This window comes from Coffea arabica, chromosome 8e (assembly GCF_036785885.1).
Source record: "Coffea arabica cultivar ET-39 chromosome 8e, Coffea Arabica ET-39 HiFi, whole genome shotgun sequence".
NCBI lineage: Eukaryota > Viridiplantae > Streptophyta > Magnoliopsida > Gentianales > Rubiaceae > Coffea > Coffea arabica.
The window spans coordinates 30,384,368-30,408,954 of record NC_092324.1 but is presented as its reverse complement, the minus strand read 5'-3'; the positions used below and the strand labels follow the sequence as shown (position 1 = coordinate 30,408,954).

General features: G+C 34.2%; 1 long non-coding RNA gene across 1 annotated transcript; it reads left to right on the top strand.

The window, feature by feature from the left end:
- Positions 1-4,743: 4,743 nt before the first annotated feature.
- On the top strand, positions 4,744-8,746 carry LOC140012865 (uncharacterized). Its single transcript, XR_011819830.1, has 3 exons — positions 4,744-4,882; positions 7,032-7,118; positions 8,513-8,746. It is a non-coding gene; the product is annotated as an uncharacterized lncRNA (long non-coding RNA).
- Positions 8,747-24,587: the final 15,841 nt, after the last annotated feature.

Below are 24,587 nucleotides of genomic sequence, written 5' to 3'. Positions count from 1 at the left end.
AAATTTCTTCTTCTAAATCACCATTTAAAAAAAAATTGTTTTGACATCCATTTGATGAACAATAAGTTTATGGATAGAATCCATAGCAACTAAAATACAGATAGAAGAAATTCTTATTACTGGTGCAAAAGTGTCAAAATAGTCAATATTTCGTTTTTGAGAAAATCGTTTTGCTACTAAACGAGCTTTGTATTTTTTTATAGATCCATCAGAATTATATTTTCTTTTAAAAATCTATTTGCAATCAATAGGTTTTGTATCAGAGAATAAATCTACAAAGCCTGGGTTTTATTTTTCATAATAGAATTGATTTCAGATTTAATTGCTTCTTACCGAAACTTGCAATCAGGAAAAGAAATAGCATCAGAATAAGTTAAAGGATCATTATCAACAAGAAAAGTTTTCAACTTTTCATAGAAAAATTCTTTTCTCGACCTTTTACTCCTTCTCAATTCCTCATTAGAGGTTATTTCTCTATTTATTTCAACAGGTGCATGAGAAATTTTATTGGATAGTGAAAAAATATGTTCAAAGAACTCAGCATTCTTTGTCTCAATGATTGTATTACAATCAAGCACATCACTTCTTAAAACAAGAAACCTATATGCAACACTATGTTCAGCATATCCAATAAACATACAATTAGAAGTTTTAGAACCTAATTTTCTTTTCTTAGGTTCAGGTAATAACACTTTAGCAAGGCATCCCCATACTTTTAAATATTTTAAATTTAGTTTATACTTTTTCCATAACTCATAACGTGTTTTGTCAGTCTTTTTATATGAATCCTATTTTGTAGGTGACATGCAGATAATATAGCTTTTTCTCACAAATTATCAGAAGCATGGAACTAAATAAAATAGAATTCATTATTTCTTTTAGTATCATATTTTTCCTTTCAACTACTTCATTAGATTCTAGTACATAAGGAGGTGTTATTTCATGTATTATACATTCATGTTCACAATACTTATCTAAAGCTAAATATTCAAGTTATTATGTTTCAAGTTATTTTTATAGTCAGCCCATGACTCGAGCAACTTTTTAATTAGCATTCTTGTAGCAAATTTCTCAGCTTGATGTCTTTGTTTTTCAAATTCTCGAGTAGCATTTGGTATTCCATAAGTTGTACTTTCATTTCTTTGTCGTCTATTATTTGCCATTGATTGTATTTTCCCACGACAAATTTTTATTTGGTTGTATCTTTGGCGGTAAACTTTGTTACCAAAACTTTCCAAATTGTCTTAACTTCCTTATAGCTGCAGTACACATCAAATAATTCATTTGAAAGTGTTTGTAAGATAGTATGCCGACATACCTTATTGACATATTGCCATGATTCTTACGTCTTGATATCCACGGTTGCCGGTGGTTGAGATTCTATCAGTGCATAGCCCACTCCATGAATGTTAAGTAGAGAGTGCACACGTTCGTGCCACCTTTTGAAGTTTTTATTGGTAAAAACTTCAATTTTGGAGACGTCTGAAAAAGGTTTAGCCAGTGATAGTGCGACTGCAACTGATGCGGTTGTAGGTTGTGAGGTGTTACCATTGTCAAAGGCCATAGTTTCTTATATTGTTCAAAAGAGTCCGAACAATGCTAACAAAATCACAGACGTAATTTGAGGAAATTTGAGTCGTACTTAATAGCACTGTCCTAAGAAACTATTTCAGGAAGTTAAAATATTTTTCTAAGATTAAACTAGACTTCTTACTGTAAACAAGAAAGAATAGAATCAGCAAATATTGTACTAGCAGAGAGGAGAAATAAGAGTGGAAAGAAGGAGGAGAAGAGGGCAAGCTATCAGGAAAATTCAACTGGAGCTGTGAGAGTGAGTGTGATTGTGCTTTTCAAATAAGGAGCACCTGGTATTTATAGGTGTCAGAAAAGAGTTACGTTAGAGAATTTTGTAACAAAATAAGACGTGCACTGATTTTGTAATTGTGAACTTTGGAGTGCTGATTTTATGCAATGATTTTCTTAAGAGATAAGAGATAAAATCTTATCAGGTGCTGGAGAGATAAGAGATAAAATTTGTCTAAGAAAAAGAGATGTTGTTGCTGATTTTTGTAACAGATAAAAACTTATCTTCTTGATTTGTAAAAGTAAAAAATATATTGTACTTCTTGTAAGATATAAGAGCAGTAAAACTAACTTGGGTCATGTTAACCCATGCACAGGGAAGATGCAAATCTGTTAGTTTGTACTGAATTAGTCCAACTCAACTGATAAGGTATTTTGCTATACTATAAATTTTAAAACCTTATTATCCTATTTTCGCAAGTGCACAGTTCATTTATTGAGTATAAGGATAATAGGTGTCTGTGACGACCTGGCCGGACCCTAGGGCGAACCCTACGGTTTAGTGGACCACCTGCTTGACTCTCGCCAAGACTCACTCACTTACATTAACTTCAGGGATAACATTAATTTAAACCATCTACTAACAATCTATTCACGCTTACATTTATAGCCAAAACAAGAGTTATCCTAACTATATTATTTAATATCTATATACATTCCTCAAAATAAGGTGACAGCATATCTTCAATCTTAAGTACATAGCCAACTAGACTAGAATGTAAATTCGTCCGTTAAAAGAAGTAATATACAATTTTAAATAGCGATATACAAATTTGACCACCCAAAACCATCTATCTCTACTCGACGCTTTTTCCAACCTCAACTCTTGTAAGAAAAACAAAGTTAAGGGGATGAGCTTATGTCCAGTAAGGTTTTCCAAACAAGCAACATTCAATAAACACTTAAACCAATAAAATTAAGCAAGTAAAGAACACTTCACTGTATAATTACTTTCAAAAAGATACGGTGCTCATTAAGAGCCACTTATATAATACTGTACACTTCACAATATAATAACTCATTCAATATAAAAGGATACAAGCTCCTTCTGGGAGTCATTTCAATATCACTGCACACTGCCAAAATCACTTCCTTATATCTTCCAAAACAATAAACAATCCCCTGCATTTATTAATCAGTTCAATAATCTCCAAATTTTAGGGTAATATTTGAGTATACTGAAACACTTACCCAAAGCAACCGTCCTATCCATCCAATCCCTTTTGCTGGCTCAAATAGTTCATTGAACAGAGGGTTTTAGGGCCCATTTCAGCCAATGTGGTAAAGTACACATACGACTTACAGTCATGCACACTTACAATAACACTTGGTTAATTATCAACCTTCAAACTCAACTAAACCGAGTGCGATAAAGTACACCTTAACTTAGAAGATGAGGGACTATTGAGATACACTTTACAATGAATCACTAGCAATATTCCATAATAAGCAAGCTTATCACATAACATCACTTAAGTAAAACATAAGCAGTTTACACACACAATCCGGAAACACTCACACAAAGTAGTTGGAGTTCACTCCTCGGTGCTCGGTCCCTTTTCCGGTTCACCCTCAACCCCTGAGATATTTGTATAAACTTATTAGGCTACGTTACGATTCACATGATTATTTTGACTACTGTATATATAGGTGTGTATATATATATATTTAGAAGGAGTTTTAAGGTGATTATATGTCAATAAAAGTTGGAATTTAGGTTCTAAGGATCATTTAGAATTGAGGTGTAAATTAAGTAAGTTTTCTAGGATTTGATAGTTTAGGGATCTTATGAAGTTTCTTATTTTATCCTAGATTTTGGATGAATTTTATAGGTAAAACTTTCATAAGGTAACTTAGAGGAATTTGATTGGTTTTGGTTCGTTTCTACCTTAGAAATTTAAAGTTAAATGTTAGAATTTAAGTACTAAGTTAGCATTGTTCAAAACGGGTTTAAGCAAGACATGCTTCATGTTTTTGGTCCAGAGTTCACTATTTCTTGGGTCAAACCTCCTAAAATCCAACCTGTAGTTTACCATTAGACCTAATAGGTTGTTCTTAGTTCAAAATTTGGTCAAAACTTTCAGAGAAAGTTTATAAATTAGTTTGAAATCCTCAATCACTACAAGAAATTTGGTCATTAGTGACAACATTTCCTAGTGATGAAAAAAGGTTGTCACAAAATGCGGCCCATTAGCAACAATAAGAAAGGTTGTCACAATTAATTGAAAGGGGCAAAGGCAACAGTGATGACCCTTAAATGTCGTCACAAATGGACTCCCACCAAAGTGCGGGAAACTACATCTGTGGCGACTCTCTAAATGTCATCAGTAATAATTCTCTTTTATTTGATAGTTTGTCCATTGTTGTCACTGATAATAATTGATGTAGTTAGTGACAACTTGCTCTTGTCACTATTTTATCTAAAATATTTGTACACGTTTTATAGCTATTATTGTGTATTTTCTTTTTAATGAATTATTAACTATTGGGAACTCAAGTTTTTTCTAGCAAATCAACGCTAGTACAATAATTTAGAGCAAAATTAACCACTAAAATGAACTATTTAAAGCATAACAAAAGTACATTTTCAGTTGGAGTAATGTAACAAAATTTTGCCAACCATTATGACTATTTTCACAAAAATATTAAAAAGTACCAATTGATAATATATTACTAAAATTATACTATTTCAACTAAAGAGTAAAAGTAAAAAACTTTATTTGAAATTTTGCTACCAAACAAGTAGGAGGGAAAAACTAAGGAATTGAATTCATTGAAAATGAATAAACAAAGAAAGGCATGGGTATTGTAAAACACTTGCAAACAAAAATGGACAAGACCATCGGCTACCAACTCTTTCACTCACTTTCAACACTTAGAACCAATTCACCAAATAGAACTTCTTCTCCTCCTCTCGGCCGAACCAAATAGAGCTTCTCCTCCTCATCTCGATTGATTGATAATGGCTCCGCAACACTGAACGGAAGACCACGACTGCCACCAAAACTCTTTGCAAAAGGTATGTCCTTTATCTTTTTCTTCCCTAATTTTCCCCTAAATTTTTTGCTCTAATTTTTTTTGCCAAGAATTTTTGTCCAGTTTTTTTGGGTTTCATTTGATTTATGGATGGAGTCATCTTTTCCTTGTGGAATTTGTTTAATTGTGGGTTTATGCCCTAATTAATTTTTGCCAACTTTGTCTTGAACAATAGAAGGGTTTTAGTGGGATTGGAGTGTGGGTATGTACGGGTTTGTGATAGGTCTAGGAGGGCAAATGTAATGCTATATTTTCGAGGGGCAAAGATAACTAGGAGATAATTTTGTGAACTTTTTGGCAGTGAGTGGTTGCATGTGAGGAAAATAATTGGTGAAGTGGTGTTGGGTGAAGAGGGAAAGGGGAAATAGTGATTGGGGGTTAAATTAAATGGATAAGTAGCCAGAGATATAGTTACAAGGTTTGGTGAAATTTGAGCTTTCAGTTGTTGTTGTTGGGAGGAAAGAATTGTACCCACTCTCAAGAACTTCATTCGGCATTGAAGAACTTTTGAGGTGGAAAACTGAGTTTCTGATACAGGCAACTCCACATGAACAATGTCAATTCCCTTCTACCCAGTAATTAGAAAAGATTACTTACTGCTCGTCTTATCGCCTAATGGCTTACTCTATTGCACCGACACTTCTCTTAGGGAAAAGGCTGGAAACCAAGTAAGAAGAGAATTCAAGACCAAAATAAACTATTGTTTTAAATTTTTGCATTTCTGGACAGATTGTTCTCGTTTGCAATTTGTTTAAGAATGTACTTACTGCTCCATCAATGTTATCTTGGAACCTTTTCTTTTTTTTCACTTGTCCTTGCATGTTATGCAACGTCACCAGTCCTCCACCATGTTTAGTAGTTACCAAGAATAATTTGGATTAATTGGATTGGAAGAAATTTCTTCTTTGTCTTTTTGGAGCTTTAATTAAGAGATAAAGATTCAAATTTCTTGATTTCGTCAATACATACATACATACATATATTTATATTTATATTGATGAAAAATATGTTCGAGACCAAGGTGACAATAATGTCAAATTCATTTGAGGCAATTAAGATTTAAGAGTAATTGGATCAAATAGAACCAATAAATTTGATTCGTGATACACATATACAAGGGAAACCAAAAACACTTCAGTCCATAATTACTGTCTCTGGGAGGAATGAAATAGTATGGTGGCAATGACATTGCTGTTTACTTGCTTTAACACAAACGACTCCTCTTTTTTTATCTCCAAGTTAGGAATTTAGAGCAAAAGCTGCAAAGGTTATTTTTTCTGCAACGAAAGATGTATTTTTTTGGGTTAAAATTTGGTAAATTGACATGGAAATTTGAAGAGTGAACTGTTTATCCATTTGGAGTGTGCTTTCTCCTTCACATTACATTAGTTTTCTATGTATGGACCTGTTTCTTATTTATTTGGTTTCAATTGGTAATTTTTGCCTATTTCTTGAAAAGGGATCTCCTCAATTCCCAGAAATAGATTGACCTTTGGACTCTTGCCACTCTTGGTTCATTGCTTTATGTTACTATAGATGAATGCAGCTCAAGATTTGATATTTAAGAAATGGGTCTCAAGAACCACTTGCAACTTTCTTGAGTTTCATTTCAAATTTAACATGTCGATGGATGTAAAAAAATTTTATGTTATTTACAGGAAAGGAACTACAAAGACATGATTTTGATTTAAAATTCATGCATTCTTGGGAGTTAGGAAGGTGTTTGTTGGAAGATCTACTTTGCCTATGTCTTGATTGATTTCTATGATGCAAGTTATAGTTATCATTAAAAAGTAGCATCTTTTCATTATTTTCGAGGGATGATTTTATCAACTAGTGAATATTTCTGATTTGTGTTTTGATTTTCCTGCCAATTAATGAATATGATAGGAGTAATTTTCTTTTCCTTCCTTTTGGAAGTTTTTGCATGGTTTAGTTGAGTCATTTGTGTGAGACTAATTGATTCAACTTCCTTTTTTTTGGCATTATCGTTTGCTGACTTATTGGCCAAGAGGGCTCTCAATTAGTTTTAGGACCAATAATTCTTTCTATAGTTTTCTAGTGCTTGTATTAGCTTCAAGTTAGCTTCTTAATCTCTCCTGCAGTCGACTGATTTTTGTTATTATTTGCAGCAATTGAACCTGTTGACAGAGGCTTCAGATTCGGATTCGGGTCTAGGATATTACAATCTACCAATCAAGCTACCATTTTCACTTGTGGTACCTTTATATTCTCTATCTCGTCTTTGCTTTTTTTTTTTTCTATTATTTATAGCCAGTCCAATTTTCTATAAATTTATACTTTCTAAATCATCCTAAAAATTGTAATGTTGCTATACTGCTACTAAATGCAGTATGTATATAATGCATATGTAGGTGCACAGTGGTTAATATGATTTAATAGCTAAGACTAATTACTATGATTTTTTTGTACTTTTGTATTCAAGAAATGTTAAATGACGTAGAAGCAGCTAACTTTGGTGAGAATTGGAGAAATTCGGGGGAATATAATAGGGATATTTCAAATGAGCAACAAGGGGAAGCAAGTAGGTTTCTTAGATTATTATCCGAAGCTGAAAAAAGTCTTTACCTAGGTTGTGATAAGTACTCCAAACTCTTCTTTGTTGTCCATATCTTTCTTTTGAAAACCATGAATTGATGGACTTGCAAATCCGCCAATATGTTACTGAAATTTCTCAATCAAGTGTTTCCCATGGTATCATTTCCTAGTTCATACTATGATGCAAAAAATTTAATTCATGAGTTGGGCCTCAAGTGTGAAAAAATACATGCATGTGAAAATGATTGTGCACTATATTCATAAAAAAATGAAAGCCTAGATCACTGCCCAAATGATAAATGTAAATAACCTCGGTATAAATCTCCTGGTTCTAAAATTCCTAGAAAATTGCCTCGCTATTTCGCATTACAAATGAGGTTGCAAAGAGTATTTTTAAACAAAGAGATAGCTCGTGATATGAGGTGGCATAAGGAGAGACGTGTTGACAGTGAAAACACAATGAGACACCAGGCTGATTCAATAGCTTGGAAGGAGTTTGACAAAACTCATTCATCTTTGGCTAAAGATCCTCGTAGTGTTAGGCTTGGGCTTTCAACTAATGGTTTCAATCCCTATGGAAATATGAATAATACATACAATATGTGGCTTGTAATCCTTGTTCCTTATAATTTTCCACCTTTGAAATGCTTAAAGGAGCCATTTTTCCTATTATCAATGATTATTCCAGGTCCTAAATGCACATGAAATGATATGGATATATTTTTTAGGCCTTTAATTATTGAGCTAAAAGAATTATTTGACACTGGCTTTGAGACTTATGACGCAGCCATAGGAGAAAAATTTATGTTACTTGCTACCCTTTTATGGACAGCAAGTGATTTTCCAGCATAAGCCTATTTGTCACGCTAGAGTACTAAAGGCTACAATGCACTTGCAAATCGTCCACCATAAATTGATGAATTAGGTTAGAATTACCTTCTGACTACTCCTGTAGTCCAAATTTGATTTGCGCATAGGCTGACTTTTGATCTTTACTACTCTTATTACTCATATCTTTATTGATTTTGATCTTGGCTAAACTTCATAAGTGCAGAAGATGAGTGAGAGGAATAAGATCAATAGTTCAAAGCAAAAAACCACTCACACAATTGGAACAAAAGCTATTGTAATTGCACAATAACTTTCAGAGAGAGAAGAATTCAAGAAAAAAGTATAACAAGCCAAAAAGCACTCAGCTGAATTGGAAATGGCAGTTCAATCCCAACAACTTATGGAGAGGCTTGTAAACCAACAAAGTGAAATGCAGAACCAAGACATATCAACTCATATTGAATGGTAAGCAATTTTCAACTATATATACTTGTCTAAATTGTGTTATGTTTGTAAATGAGACGCTCTTGTAATTTCCAGCATATATGAGACCTTAAATTGTGACTAAGACATATATTTATTATAGATACAGTGGCTGTTGCGATTCAAAAATAGCATAAGTTATTGAACCTTAATCCTTGGTCTGTGACAATATTACCATGTAATTTGCCAAAGAATTTAGTAAATGCTTGTTACGTTTGTTTTTTATTTAGGAAATTTGAAGGCTGTTATACGTCTTTGATATTAACAATTTCCTTTGTCTGTGACAATACCTAGTTTTTACTCTCTACAATTGGTTCCTATGTGCATATGAAGAGCTATCTTTGCTTTTATTTTGTCTCTTATTCTACTCTTTATGTAGTCACTATTTGGATGAGAGTTTAAATAAATGAGACTTTATTTTTTTGTGAATCCTCATTTGATTTTCCTTGTCTCAAGTTTGTTTTGTCATCTACTAATAATTGTTTTTTTCTATTGCAGATATATTGCACATTTTAGAGTTTTGGAAGATGAGTAGCCGAGGCTACTTATTGACTCAAAGACTGGTTATAGTGCTATCTTATGCTTAGGAAATGTTTCGTATAACACAAAAATGTTTTGGGACTTGGATTCGTTTTGTATCGCTCCCTTGCCTTATATGATACAACCCACTCTAATACTACTTGTCAAACTCTTTATAATGTGATGTTGCACATGACTATGATATTGGAAGGATTATTATGATATTTTGGCGTTTTCTATTGTAATGGGTGAATGTGTTTGTTATTCATTAAGCATTGTTGGTGGCTCTCATTTTTCTATATTACTTTAGTAAGAAATACATCAAACTACACAGTGACAAGATATTGTAACTGAATCACATTTCTCCAATGACAAGCGCCTATTATCAGTAAATCAGGTTTCTATATTGACAACAATTGTTGTAATTGAAGTAAATCAGGTGCCTATATTGACAACAATTGTTGTAATTGAATTAAATTCTATATTGACAACAATATGTTGTCACTGTTGAAAGGTGTTTAGTGACGACAAAATTGTTAGTAATTGGACCATATACTGATGACTATTGTTGAGTTTTAGTGACGACATTGCTTCATGCATCATTGACAAGAAGCCATGTTGTCACTAAACTTAAAGCATTTACCGATGAGAAAAGTTGTCACAAAAGCGCCTTATTCACTGACGACTTTTAAGTCATCAGTGTATACTTCTACCGACGGGCATTCAGTGACGACCCAGTGATGACCGGAAAGTTGTCAGTAAAATCCATTAGTGATGACTTTTTACTTTTTTGAGACAAGAATAGGTTGTCACTAAAGACCAAATTTCTTGTAGTGAACCATTCCAATCGGCTCAAAAGGGTCTAACTAGTTCAGACATCTCTAGTTTTAGATAGCTAAAAATCTTAACATTTAGTTTTCTTTGAATTGGTTCTTTTTAGATGTGAGGGATCAATTTAACTCCCATTCCCCTTTTCTAATCATTCAAGTCCAAAAGTAGTTAATGTTAATGTACTTTCTTGTCCCATAATTTCATCTTTTATTGGTCAAAAACCATATGCATGACTAGATTATTACGTTATGGTGTGTGTGCAATTCATATAAAGCCAATGAAACCCAATAATAGTTGAAGATCCACTAAAATAAGCTACAAAGTCCCCTCGATTCCTATAGTTGGTACAGTAACCTTCCCCTTCAATTTTAACCATTTAAATTTTATTTCCAACCACAAATCACACACCAACAAACTCATAACACAGAAACAAGTACGAATCAAGCATTTTTCAGCCAATTTTATACCAAAATATCCATTCAAACTCCAAGAAATTTCCGACGGCTAAGCTGGAAAATGGTATAACAGTCATGCAACTTCCAATAAAAATTCCAGCCATAAAAATCAAATTTTCACCATAAAATTCACATGTATAATGTATTATAAGGTGTGAACAACAACAACAATGAAACTTTACAGCCAAAATTCATGGAAAAACTGGAAAATTTCGCCATCTCTCTCTCTCGGTCAAACTGGAAGAATTCCAGCAAATTGGTAGTTTGAAATATAGATTTCCTCCTATAAACTCCCCATTTTACACTCAAATCTAACATGCATGTCAAGACCAATGTATAATAAAATGTATTGAACCACAATATGAAAGTTCGCAGCCAACATTCATAGAGGAAACTAAAAAATTCTTCCTTTCTCTTTCTCGGCTAAAGCTAGAAAATTCCAGCAACTTCCTTCAACGATTTCAGCCAAATTTACCAACATTTCACTAGTTTCACAGATAAATATCTTATGAAACTAGAGATGAACATATTTCATGCATTCCTAGTATAATTTCTCCAAAAAAAATTTCAGATAACAAGCTGCATATCAGTTCTCATTACCTCGGCTATAACACAATTTTCCAACAAATGAGCAGTTATTAAACCGGTTTTTCTTCAGCAAAGCTCACCATTCTTATCTAAAATCAACATGCAACATATATAATTAAGAGTATTGGAAGATTGAGGGGTTTTATTATAAGTTTTACTTCCATTTCTGCGAAAATCTAAGCTGAAAAATACGGACAGACTACTTTCTCTCCTGGCTTCTCAAGAAATCACACCAAGCTTCCCCCTTTTTTTCTACCTTGCCTTCTCACTCTCTCGGTTGTGGCTTGAAGAAGAAGGAACTAGAAATATGCTCTCCCTCTCTCTCTCTCTCTCTCTCTCACGTGCGGTTTTGGGATGAAGAAGAAGAAAGTGATTCGATTTCTCCCTTTTCTTTCTTTTGTTCCTCTCGGTCAAGACAAATGGAATGAAGCTGGTTGCATGGTCATTTTTTAAGCATTCCATGGCCATTTGGTCATTTAACAAACTCTTGAACATTTGGCCAAAAAAAAATAGAAAAAAAACTAGACATTTGTCATTTACATGATTTGTCTCCAAACATTATTCTACTATGGCCAAAGTAATTCTAGTAGTTTTACTATTGCCCCATTAATTTGTTCTAAATGGTATAATTTCTATAAAATTATTCATACAATAATCTAAAGTATCCTTATGCACTTAAATTATAAGGAGACAATTAAACACATAAATCAATCAATGATATGGTATATGCAACACTTTCGATAAAATATGAAATATATGAATAAATTCTCAGGCTCTCACAGTGTCGATCCCATACGGACCTAGAAATTGGTAATCACTTGTGTTTAATTACTAATTTTATTATCTAGACAATCAAACTTTAAGATGGTAAAAACAAAGAAAGTTAATTAAGCGGTAAAACCGGCTGCAAAAGATGTTATCTTAGGCGATATAACCGGCCATAAAAGATTTTAGTTTAGGCGGTACAATCAGCCATATAGCAAAAGCAATAAATATAAAATCGGCCAGTAGGTGGTAGAACCAATCATTTAGGCAGTATATTGCAATAAAATAAATGAAAGTAAAGATAAGTTATATTAGAATTGCTTAAAGATGAAGTGAGAGGATCCTAAGCATTAGAATCCCTTGTTATGTCAAGAATAAAAGTTAGTTAAGGTGATTATGGTTATCTTCCATGAATTGTCAAGGACTAACTTCCAATTGTATGTCTTTGCTTTTGCCCATAGACAATTAAAAGAAACCGCCTTGCCTAATTCCTCTAGAAATTGCTTTCGCCAATTTCTTTAATTTCTTGAATCATCCTTCATCTATGTTTATAGAGAAAAGGTAAGAAACAAGTTAAATATGCTCAATGAAATTATTGTATGAATCCAACTAACCATTATCCACCACTTTTGTGAGAATAAGGTTAATGTTTAAGAATTTAGATCTATTTGAAGGCAACTTTCATTGCTCAACAATGATCAAGTCATTCATAATTGATTGCCAAACAACTATAAAGTATAAGCACAAGTTCTCAAACTAACAAATCATGAAAAAGCATAATCATCCCCTAACTCCAAATTAAGATTATAACAAGTTCATCTTCACCCTAGAATATGAAAAAGTTTAGCTAGTTATCACATTAAGAATATCTAAGCATGAAACAAACTTGTAAAAAAGTATGGCAAATAAGAATAAGAGACAAAGTTTAGGAAGAAAAATTCTTATTCAGTCTTGAATCTTAAATCCTTGAATTCCTTCACAAGTTGATCTCTTAAATGAGTTTGATACAAGAGTGTTTTCGTCTCTCTCTCAAATCTCTTAAACTAATTTTGAAACTTACAATATGAAAGTAGAGCTAAAACTACTTCCATTTCTACTTTTAATCTACTCTACTTTTTACTATAAGATGCTATCTCTTGCTAAAATATGATCTCAAATAAATGAGATACAAGGGGTATTTATAGATGTTTTTGGTCAAGAAAATGAGCTCATCATATGGTCAAAAAGTTGTTCTTAGATTTTCCATCTCAAGTTTAGCTGGTTCCAGGCTGAATTTCTTCAGAAAAATTGATCCAAAAAGCAGTGGGAAACGAATGCAAGTTGCTTGCAACTTACAGCTCTATCTAAGGGACCCGTGAGGTGGATCTGTGACATGCTACCTGGCAGATCTATCTCGCGGTTCTTCTTTGTGCTCAGTTTTGCACTTTCAACTAAAAACTCAACATTGCTCTATTTTTTATCCAATTTTAATTAAAAGTTTCTTGATGATGGAAGCCGAATTAGGTCCTGGACAAAACATAAAAGTTGTAGATATTTGAGTTAGCTTTTCAATGCCTCAAGAAACATCTCATTTGGATCTCTTAGGCAGAAAAATGACCAAAATACCCCTAACTAGTAAATGCTCTGTTTCAGCTTTTGACATAAATTTTATTGACTGCATTTTGACTTTTTGACTAGAAAACTCAACAAACTGGATTTCGATATCTTCATAAGAATTGTAGATCCATTTCTTAACTTTAAAATGGTTCAAGAACCACCTCAGTCCGATACTTATAACTCAAGATATAATAGAAATACCAAAATATGTCAAAGCTATCAAACTCTTTTTGATTTGAATCTTTTCATATGCTACCCAAAACCTACAAAAACAACGCAAATTTGCATATTAACCCATACTTTTGCATGTTTTGGTTAAGTAACACTACTTATATAAAATATAATTTATCAAAGAACTCAATTCTTCTATTGTATCTTAAAATATACCAAAAACATAACCTAGAACCTAACTAAAATTAGGTAAAATAAAGACTAATCATCAATTTCCCTTTCATCTGCGTGAACCCACACTAGTTAGCAATCTAACACAAATCCAATAAGAAACTAAACTTTATAAAATAATGTGAAGTCTCTTTAGTTTTTCAATATGGGACAAAATCTTTTGAAATATTCCTTTATTTACAACAGATTCGATGTTGGTTGGAATGTAACTGATTCTTTTCATTTGCCAACTTCTTGATTTGTGCTATTCAATCATTAAGATACTCTCTGAATTTGTGATGTTTTTGGTTACCGCTGTTGATTTGGTGCTGCACTTTGTGTGACTTTGTTTTGTAGTATAATTGGAGTGTAAGGGATTCCTTTCATTTATGTTTTTTTAATTGGTACTATTCAATAATCAGGGTAATTTCTGAGTTCGTGATTTTCTGTAATTATCAATGTTTTCCTCTCGCTTTGGTACATCTAGGTCATCTTAAGTTCATGATTTTCTGTGATGACGAATCAATTCTAAGGGTTGCACTCTTAAGTCTTATCTGCAATTTTCTTTGCTTTTTGCTATAATGGCTTTTCGTGTGAACAGTCATTTCTCTAGACAAATAGGTAGATTTTGGTTTTTCATCTTGGTGAACTTAGTTTAGCCATTTAGTGAATAACTTTTCAGTTACACTGATTTATTAATCGTTGGTGCTACCCACTCCACATGCACCCTTGTAGCAAATGTTAAAACTTGGGAAAATGAAGAATTTGGCTATAATTCTTGGACTTGATTTCTTTCTTCTAAATTGATGCATTTTATCTGCTAAGATTGGTAGTTTATTTTCTCTACTCTGTCCACAAGTACCTCTAGCTATTTCAATTCTGTCACTAGATATATGGCTCAGAGGATCTATTTTTCAAATTTCTCCCGTGCTATTGCACAATTAGTTGTTTGACTTTTTGACTCTTAATGTATTATTGTATAATTTGTAATCATGCCTACTTGAAGATGTTGATTTATAATTTTTGTGACTGTTGTCCTCCACCCATTTCTTTTTTTGACAGATTTGTTTGTGTCGCTATGGAGCATAATCACTTTAGCAAACTCTATAATTGATTGTCAGATATTTAGTATTTAATGGTTCCTTCTGGTTTAAGCTTGGAAGCCTTCAATGGAAACTACCAAGCTTGTACTGAATCTTGTCTAGTACAGAGATTCTGGTGGTTGGCAATCCTCAACCTCTGATAAAGCACACAACTTATCATCTTCGGCAAAATGACGATGCTGTTTAAGTACTTTAGTCACTTGATAAATTCTATGAAATCAGGTTCTAATAGTCGGGCTTTTTCTGAAAAAGCCTGAAAGCGCCACAGGTGATGCAAATTTGTTTAAGGCAAAAAAGAGGCTGATGATCTTTTGCAATTATGAAGAAGAAAGCTGCAAAAGAAACGGTTTGCATGAGAGAATCTTCAATCACTTCCTCATTCTAGCTTGTAGAAGTTGATACCAAATCCTTCGCTACATAGGAGTATTGGTGCTATTCTGAAATGTTGATTTTTCCAACTTCTTGAGCTTAGAAGGACCTTGGAAATGCAACAATGTATATGTAATTCGACGATTAAAGAGTGTGTGTTGTACATTGGTGAAACATCTATGACATGATATTAAGTGAGGTAGTAGGGATAGATGTATATTGCATTCTTTTACGTGTTTCCTACAAATCAATCTTTGAGCAAAAAGAGTGAGGAACATGTAATTGAGTCGAAAAATCGACAGCACCACCTTCCAAATTTCAAATGTGAGAGGCTATTTCACCTTTTTCTGACGTTGGCATGAAATTATGTTGAACCATGGTTGGTTTCAAAACCCCCAACTAGTAATTATTTTAGAACATAAGATTTACCAGTTGGTACTCTGCTTGTTAGGAAAATAAATTTGAAATTCATTGCATGAAATAGAAAGAAAAATAGAGATTTTTTTAGATACGACTGAAGTGGTGCTGGTCCCTTGTCAATGACGTCCACATAAAGTTACATGGCACTTCAATTGATCAATTATTCATCTTTTTCGGCCGTATTTGGATTGTGGGTTTGTTCTCAACTAATTCTGCTTTTGTTAAAGTTGATTTAATAAAATTGATTCTTAAAAATCAGATTCTCAGAATAACTCATGGATTCTAATTTACTGTTAAAAAACCATTTTAATAAATGCATATGTATTCTCAAAAAAGTTAAATAGCTAATTTTGATAAAAAGATGACCATGTTACCCTCATATGCCATATAAATAAATTTTTGTTCTAATCATACAAATTTTTATGTAATTAATTAATTTTTATGAAGATTAAATGATGGATGAGAAAAACAACGACCCCAAAGATGAATCTGGAAGTGGAATGAGAAAAGGAAGAAAATAGAAAAGGCATAAAAAGTTATCTAGTTTTTAGATAATTTAGTAATTATGCAAAATATAAATGCTAATTTTGTCTACATGATTAAGTACTCTTGAATAAGAAGAGAAAAGGAAAAAAATAGAAAAAGCATAAAAAGTCATCTAGTTTTTAGATAATTTAGTAATTATGCAAAATATAAATTCTAATTTTGTCTACATGATTAAGTACTCTTGAATCAGAAAAAGTAGTTCAAGACCTGCTTTTGATTTTCTTCTCTTTTGGACCTAAAAAATTTAAAATCAACTTTTAAAAATGAGTTGAAAACACAATAAAATAGTTTTCAAAAATCAAAAACTAAAATCAGGTCTCCAAAATTAGCTGAGAGCAAGCCTTGTATAGCACGGAGGTGTTTTGGGAAAAAATAAAAAAAAGGTTGGAAAATGTGCAAACAGAGAATCTTTTAGAAAAAAATTCTCCAAAAGATCAGAAATGGCACCTCAACTGATAGATTGTTCGATGCCTTGGCTTCATTTGAATTATATAGTATAGAAGAGTTTTGAAAAAAAAGGGTACTTGAAAAATGTATAACAGAAATTTTTAAAATAAAATGAAATCATCTATAATATGGTATACCACATTTGTGGTATCTCATGGGTTTGTTTCTTTTTTCGCATTAAATAATTCAAAAAGTACTTGAAATTTTTTTACACATTAAATACGCTGATTTTTTTTTTACATATTACATAACTCAAAAGCTATTTTGCTATCCGCAGATATCTGGCCCGATCCATAGAGTGCTTTTTTTGAAATTTTTAATACGTTAAATTTACTAATTCACAATAGTCTTATCTCTTGTTTCTTACTTTTCTTTCTATGTTCTATTTCAAAATAGCTTTTTTGTGTATATGATGCTAAATTTTAACATGTTATCCTATAATTCATGGATAAAAAGTTGTAGATGAAATATTGAATCTTATTGGTTTGAATTAGAGTAAAAGAAAAGAATAATGAAAGTTAGTATAATATCATTTTGGACTAAAAACTCATATGTTAGTACTACATATCACCTAAATGATATGTTTAAAATTCTAATTCATTTCAATCTCATTTTATTTTTGGAATTAATTTTTTATTAAAAATTTAAAATTAGATATAGATCAGGTATTTGGTTGATCCAATCCGCTAATTAAAATATCCGTATTAGCAAATCTAAACACGGATCACAAATTAGCTGTTTCGATTTTTTGCGGATTGGATCAGTCATTTGGTTCAAAGATCAAATACATCTCTAATAAATGATAATTTGACTAGTGGTGATTCAATACTTGTGGTTCTCCCCCACCGAAATCAAATGCACCTATTGAATTTTGCTGCAATGGGATGGTCAATCATGCTTAAGGAATTGGGTGTAACATGTCAACATTATGGTGTAACTTTTCTGAAGTGGTGTAACTCTCTTCCAGAGTCTAATATCAAGTATATGTACTTCTTCCAAACCATCTATGATATAGATCTAGATATATATTAATAGATGAAATTTCAAATTTAGTTTATAAAAAGAGATTTGAATATGTGTACAACTTACAATTTGGACATATAGTCTATTGAAACTTATATATGAGACATATACAAAAGTATTAATATGTGTAAACATTTGTGGTTCAATACTTTTGCTTCAACGGATGACAATTTAAACCTAGTTTATGAAGAGAGTATAAACATGTGCACAATTTACAATTTCACCTTATAGTCTATTTAAACATGTATATGCCATATTTACATAAATTACAATATGTGATGATCCCACCATACCCTAAGGCGAACCAAAGGGTTAAGCGGATAGCCTGTTTGACTCTCGTCAGGACTCACTTACTCACATTAACTTGAGAGATAATATTTCACTAACTAAAGCCATTAACCGTCCATTATACTTAAGTACATTCCAAAAATAAGCAAAGTTGTCTTAGCTTATAACATTTAATATGTACAATCCTTAAAGATAATAAAGTCGGAAAAAGTATAACATTAAGTACAAAAGGATTCATCCCCATACAATTTCAAGTCTCGGGCTTAAATTTCCAGCTACTCTCCACATCCGTCCTTTACTCCTGTAAGAAAAACAAACTAATGGGTTGAATGAAGCCCAGTAAGGTTTCCATACAAGTAACAATCAATTAAACACTTAAACAAGTAACAAAATTAAGTAAATAAGAAACACTTCACTATATAAACACATTTAAAAGGATACAGTGCCCGTATTAGAGTCACTTCAATGCACTACACACTCCGCTGTACTTCCCCTTATAACCTCTAGACAGTAAACACTTCCCTCACTTAGATGGTTATATTAGTAATCTGCTACTTCGTGGTTGTACTCGAACATACCAAAACACTTAGCCAAAGCTACCATTCTATCCAACCAAGCCCTTGGTAGGCTCGAATAGTCCATTGAACATAGGGTTTTGGTTCCCAATTCAGCTAGTACGATGAAGTACGTACACGGCTTACAGTCATGCACACTTATAATGACACTTGGTCAATTATCAACTTTCAATCTCAAGCTAAGTCAAGTGTGATAAGTATGCCCTCCAGGGCTTGGTCTGGTGGTTGAGATTGCTGAAAATGGAACCTTTGGTCCCTGGTTCGAACCTTGCTGCCAGCAAGTTGTGGAGGGTGGAGAATAGTCTGCGGGGTCCACTCCCTGCGGACACCGCTAAAAAAGAAAAAGTGTGATAAAGTACACTCCCAACTTAGAAGGTGAGGAACAATTGAAAATAGTTCACAATAAAACACTAGCATAATCATATAAACATCATTTAAGTAACACATAAGTAATTTAAACACACAAATATGGAAACACTTACCCAAAGTAATTTGAGTTCACTCCTCAGTGTGTGGACCCTCCTTCGATTCTCCCTCTGCTCCTGAGATATTTATAAACTTATTAGTCTACTTATTGTTTTTCCCTAATGGTGAAGTTAAGATTCACATGATTATTTTAGTTAAAGGGTAAATATGTGTGTATATATAATCCAAGATGTTTAATTGCATATGCGTGTATATATATAGAGTTTTAATGCGATCTTGTACTTATCTTATTCTAGTACATCAAAGATTCAAAGTCTTGGTAACTTTAATCTTTTTAAGCCCTAAAATTCCATGTTTTTACCAAAGTAAAGTAAGGTAAGGTGGTTATATGGCAATTTACATTTGATAATAAAAGTTGGGATTTAGGTTCTAGGAATCATTTTAAAATCAAGGTTCAAAGTTAGTAAGTTTTCTAGAATTTGGCAGTTTAGAGATCTCATGAATTTTCTTAATTTTATCCTAGATTTTGGATGAATTTTATAAGTAAAACTTTTATAAGGTAGCTTAAAGAGGTTTGGGTCAGTTTTGGTTCATTTCCATCTTAGAAATTCAACGTTAAAACCTAGAATCTAAATACTAGGTTGGGATTGTTCAAAACAGATTTCTTTTAGCTGGACATGCTTCATGTTTTCTGTCCAAAGTTCACCATTTCTTTGTTCAAATCTCCTTAAATTCAACTTGTATTTTGTCGTTAGACTTAATAGGTCATTCTTAGATCAAAGCTTGATTAAAATCTCCTGAAAATTCCCGAAAACAGCTCGAACCCTCAACTATTCCAATCTGCCCAAAACAGTCTTGTAAGCTCAACTAGCTCCAGATTTCTTCCCCAAAGATGCAACATTTCCTCCCCAAATCAAAGTAGTCATAATACACAGACCAAAACAGAGTACTAAGGATAATTTTAATCAATATTTGCCTAAACTTTAGTTCACAAGATGGAAGTTAGGCTTGAGAGAACACAATTAGTCATTCAAGTTCTCTCAACTTTCGGTGTAAAGCTGTGCAAAGTTGTGTAAAAAGCCAATATAACTTTCGGTGCTCTTGAGGTTGATGGCAAGTCAAGCTGCCCTCTAGCTCTTCTCCTACATTCCAAAAGAAATCTTTTTCTGAACTCTTTGGTAATGCAGCTTCTCAGCCCATTTTGACTATCAACGTAGTGTCTTCGACTCATCGAGGGGAACCTGCGATTCTTTTTTCTTAAACTGATTTGGCCACACTTGCTGCTCCATACAAATTTGCTTTGGTTGGTAAATTTTCTAAGGGTCGTCCTTCTATTGAGGATCTCAGGAAATTCTTCTTATCTCTTGATCTAAAAGAGGCTGCTAAGGTAGGTCTTTTAGACTCCAGACATGTAGTGATTAACTTGGGGAATAAGGTGGATTTTCATTGGATTTGGGCTAGAGGTATATGGTATGTTTATGGTGCTCCTATGCGTGTCTTTAAATGGTCTCCTGCTTTCCATGTGGACAAGGAGCCTTCGGTGGTTCCAGTTTGGTTTAAGTTACCAAAATTGCCGCTGCATTACTTTAACAAAGAATGCTTGTTCCAGATTGCAGGCGTTTTGAGGAATCCTTTGTTTGTAGATACTGCAACCATGGTGGCTTCCAGACCAAGTGTTGCTAGGGTGTGTGTAGAAGTAGACTTGTTAAAACCTCTTACTCCTAGGGTGTGGATTGGTAATGGTGATCATGAGGGCTTTTGGCAAGCTTTAATTCCAGAAAATCTGCCTAAATATTGTTCCCATTGTTTTAAGCAGGGACATATCCAAGAGGATTGTCATATGCTATATCCGGATTTTAAAATTCAGAGACCGTTAGCTTCCAAGAAACAGGATGGTCATACACGTTTTCAACCTACTTCTTCACCTGGCTTGGGCACAATAGGCAACTAGGATGATCATTCTGGGAAAGAGGTGGATCCAATCATTGTGGCTAGCAAACAGGATGATCAATCTGGGAAAGAGGTGGATCCAATCATTGTGCCTGCTACTACAGAGAAGGATGTGGGTGTGGTTGATAAGGAGGGGCCTTCAAAATCTCCTAAAGTTATGACTCCTTTTGTTGAAGACGCAAATATTTGTACTGGGATTTTCACAGAACCTGCTACATGTTCACGTTCTGATACTTAGGCGGTGGTGTCTCAGCATGATCTTGATGGGCTGGAAGATACTATAACGGTGGCTCCCACTGTTGATCCCTCAAACAGGCAAATTGACAATTTGGAACTTATGGCTGGAAAGGAAAACCAGCAAGCCCGTTTTGCTTGTCAGCTGGAGCAGAATGCGCTTGTCATTGATATATCTCATTGTGGTGTGCTGAAGGATTTGTAGGCAAAACAATCATCTGCGGTTGCGGATATCTTTAATCTTGACCCGATCATTCAACAAGTCAGTGAAAAGCTCCAGCACGAGGAAGGTTTATAGGTGGTTACGCATGGCAAACCGAAAGGTATCAGGGCTAAATTTTCATCTGATCGTTCGCTGCGATCGAAAGCCAAGGTTTCCTCAAACTCTTCCTCTTCCTTGTCTCAATGATTAAGTTTATGTTTTGGAATATTAGGGGTGTATCTCGCGCCCCAAATTTTCGAAGATTGAGGTATTTGGTAAAACACCATTCCATTCAACTAGTAGCTATTTGTGAACCAAAAATTCAAGTTGCAGAGATCCATTCGATCAGGATGAAACTTAATATGGATCACGCTGTATTTAGTAGTACAGGTGATATTTGGATTTTTTATAAAGCCTCTATTTTTTGTCGTATAGTTGGAGAATCTAATCAACATTTGTCATTACAAATTGATTCTGCAATATTTGCTGTCCCTATTATTTTTTCATTTGTCCACGCCAAGTGTACTGCCCTTCAACGAGTAGAATTATGGAATAGCCTTCTTGTGAACAAACCGACTCAGTCTGCCTGGCTTCTTGTGGGGGATTTTAATGTCATTGTCTCGGAGGAGAAGAAAACGGGTGGGGTGCCGTTTAGACCAGAGGAAGGTTGGAATTTTTTGAACTTTATGTCTCAAGCTGGGATTTTTGATGTGGGGTATTCAGGGTCTATTTTCACATGGTGCAACAATAGATATGGTCGAGCGCGTATTTGGAAGAGATTAGACAGGTTGCTTATGAATCAGGTTTCTTCCAATTTAGACTTAGGTTTTGCCGTACAACATTTGTGTAGAGACCCATCAGATCACGCTCCATTGTTATTGTCGACTCTTACAAAATTGGATAACAAACCAAAGCCATTTCCTTTTTTGAATTTCTGGACATCTAAACTAGAACTGTTGGACGTGGTTAGGTGCAATTGGAACAGGAATTTTTCAGGCCCACCATTAAAGGTCCTTGCAGCCAAGCTTCGGAATGTAAAGGTGGCATTACGAACGTGGTCGCGCGAGGTTTTCGGTGATATCTTTGAAGCTGTAAAGGTGGCGGAACAACGTGCTCTCAATACTGAGTTTAGTTATGATGCTGATTCGTCTGAGGCAAATTTAGTTGTATTACACAAAGCACAAGCCCAGCTAAGGCGTTCACATGCACTTGAGAATATGTTCTAGCAACAAAAATCTAGGATTAAGTGGTTAAAGGATGGCGATAGGAACTCCAAGTATTTTCATTCTGTAGTGGTGGAACGACAAAGTACATCGTTAATCCATCGCATCAAGTCGTCTGCTGGGAAGTGGTTGGACAGTACATCTGATATTGAGGGAGAGGCTGAATCATTTTTAAAACGTTTGTTCACGGCTGAATCATATGCTCAATCCTTTGAAACTCTTGAGGTTATCCCTAAATTAATTACTTCACATGATAATGTGATGTTGGAGAAAATCCCATCCAAGGAAGAAGTTAAGTTGGTGGTGTTTCCTATGGATGGTGATAGCTCGGCTGGTCCGGATGGCTTCTCGGGTAAGTTTTTTACGTTTGCATGGGACATTATGGCTGAGGATGTATATGCGGCAGTTATTAGTTTTTTTTGTGGGGAGGTTTTGCCTAGAAGTATCTCTTCAACTTCAATAGTGTTGATTCCAAAGTTGCATTCTCCACAAGACTTTACACAATTTCATCCTATAAGTTTGTGTAACTTTATCAACAAGGTGATCTCAAAGGTTTTATCGGATAGATTGTCTTGTCTCCTTCCTAAGATTATTTCGCCTCAGCAGAGTGGATTTGTCAGAGGAAGGCAAATTTCAAATAATTTTTTGCTGGCTCAAGAGCTGATTTCTGGAATTCGGCAGTCTAATCTGGGGGGAATGTGGTTTTGAAGTTGGATACGGCCAAAGCTTACGACAGAGTCTCATGGCTCTTTTTGTTGCAAGTACTGCGACGCTTTGGTTTTGGTGAGCGGTGGATCGGTATGATTTGGTGATTGATTTCCAATGTCTGGTTTTCGGTTCTTATTAATGGCTCCCCATGTGGTTTTTTCCAGTCAACTCGGGGACTGCGCCAAGGAGATCCCATTTCGCCGACTCTTTTTATTATTGGGGCAGAGGTTTTATCTAGATTGCTGAATTCTTTGGTAGGACAGAGAGGTTTTCTTCCATTTAAGGTCCCTCCTTCATGCCCTATTGTCACGCATCTAGTTTATACGGATGGCGTAATTATTTTTTGTAGTGGAGTTAAGCGTACTTTGAAGAAAGTCATGAGTGTTTTGGAGAACTATTGTAGTGTATCTGGTCAGCAACTTAACTGTCAAAAAAGCTGCTTTATTAATCATGATGCTTTGACTTTACCTCATAAACGTGTCATTTCACAAATCTCTGGTTTTCACGCCAAGTCACTTCCTCTTAGATATCTTGGCTGTACTCTCTACTCGGGGAGAAGGAAAAGCAGTTATTTTTCAGATATCTGCACTTCAGTTGCTAAGAGAGTTTTGTCTTGGAAGGAGAAGCTTTTGTCATCTGGAGGGAGGTTAGTGTTACTCAAAAGTTTTTATCATCTTTGCCTATACATGTCTTAGCTGCTTCGACTCCTCCTAAGGGTGTTCTCCGCACCCTTGAGAAAGCATTTGCAAATTTTCTATGGGGTACGACTGAAAAAGGGTCTCGGTATCATTGGATTGCATGGGATTCATTGTGTAAGCCGTATGCCGAAGGGGGTGTGGGAGTGAGGGCTTTGACTGATGTGTTTGATGTCTTTTCATTGAAGTTATGGTGGTCTTTAAGGCAACGTCAGTCCCTTTGGGCTAAATTTATGCACACTAAATATTTACATAAATTACATGCTTGCGAAGCGGAATTTCAGCCATTACAATCGGTAACTTGGAAGAGATTGGTTACATATCAGTCTTTGGCAAATTCCCATATTCAATGGGTGTTGCAGAATGGCTTGATAAACTTCTGGCATGAGAATTGGACTGGTACAAGTCCTTTGTGTCAGCAGATCGAGATTTTTGGTGATCACACAGTGGCGGACTTTGTTTTAAATGGTC